We start from the raw sequence: 1,129 nt of genomic DNA, 5'->3' as shown, positions 1-1,129 counted from the left end.
TGCGATGAGTTTGGCGGGTCTCTGTCCGGTTCCGAGCAGGCGGGTGTTACCGGGGCGTGAGCGGCATTGCAGTCCGGCTCCCAGCCGGGCTGGATGCGCTGGCTGACCGATGCACACACACCCAGCCTGGCTCAGCCACATGCTTACATCATCCCCAGCCAGAGCCAGCCTGGCAGACAAAGGGCCCCAGTGTGCAGAGGGGTCCAGCCTGGTGCAGCCCGACGGGGGGGTACCAAGAGCCTCGCTGGCTGGGCACAGTGCGGGGGGCAGGCGATGGGACATGGCATCTCCGTCCTTGGGACTTAGGAAAGTGCCACTCCTCTGACCCCCCCCACATCCCCCCAAGTGCTCTCCTGGCCAGCTCACCACCGCCTGGACACAAGGGCCTGGCACAGGATGGCTGCCATGAAGTCAGATGACAGCCTGAGCTGCTGGGGCCCTGGGGGGGGGGGAGTTAGGGTGATTTGGGGGGCTCAGCTCCTGAACTTCCCCTGACACCCCCCCAGACTTTCCTCTCCTCTTGGAACCAGACACAGTTAAATAGCACAAAGGCCCCAGGCCCTGAAGCAGCCGAGCAAACACACCCAGTTCCAGGCACCTCTCCCTGGGCAACACCCTGCCCGGGCTGGGGAGGCAGAAGGGGGCGAATCCAGACCAGGGAGGGGAATTGCCACTTACCCTGGTTTGCCGCTTGGGAGGAAGCTGCAGACAGGGAGGGCTGCGTCCCCTAGCGATGGTTTTATACCCGGCCAGCGGGGAGGGGGAGCGGGCAGCTGGCCCTGGGGGGCAGAGCTCACCGTTCCAGTAGTTCAGCAGAGCGGTGTAGTGTTTCCCATTCCAGTCGGACAAACGCCGCCCACGTCCCAACCCGCCCCCCCTTCTTCAGTCAACATCCGAAGTTTAGAGCAAGTCACTGCCCACCCCAGCGAGCGATCCGTAATATTGTCCTGGCCAGGCGGTATCTAGGGATCTAAACGCACACCCCTTGCCAGAGACAGAGAGAAGGACAGACAGACAGCGGTGTCTGGTGGATCAGGGCTAAGGCCGGCAGAGGCGAGGGAAACGGGAGTATGGGAGCGAGTTAACTCCAGGGACTCCTGGCAAACGCAGGGGAAGGGCTAGTGCCAGG

General features: G+C 63.3%; 1 protein-coding gene across 3 annotated transcripts in view; it reads right to left on the bottom strand.

Annotated features, from left to right (window-relative positions):
* The window catches only part of S100A13 (S100 calcium binding protein A13), a 4,622-nt gene extending 3,551 nt beyond the window's left edge, over positions 1–1,071 (bottom strand). The window contains exon 1 of one of the 3 annotated variants that reach the window (XM_048827905.2): positions 798–1,071. The gene's annotated coding sequence lies outside the window, so the exon portion shown is untranslated. Of the gene's footprint in view, positions 104–678 lie in introns of those variants that run through there. The other 2 variants (XM_048827903.2, XM_048827904.2) reach the window with 2 other exon arrangements.
* Positions 1,072–1,129: the final 58 nt, after the last annotated feature.

The sequence above is a fragment of the Caretta caretta genome, chromosome 24 (assembly GCF_965140235.1).
Source record: "Caretta caretta isolate rCarCar2 chromosome 24, rCarCar1.hap1, whole genome shotgun sequence".
NCBI classification, from domain to species: Eukaryota; Metazoa; Chordata; order Testudines; family Cheloniidae; genus Caretta; species Caretta caretta.
The sequence above is the reverse complement of the archived record's forward strand: the minus strand, read 5'-3'. Positions and strand labels throughout refer to the sequence as shown.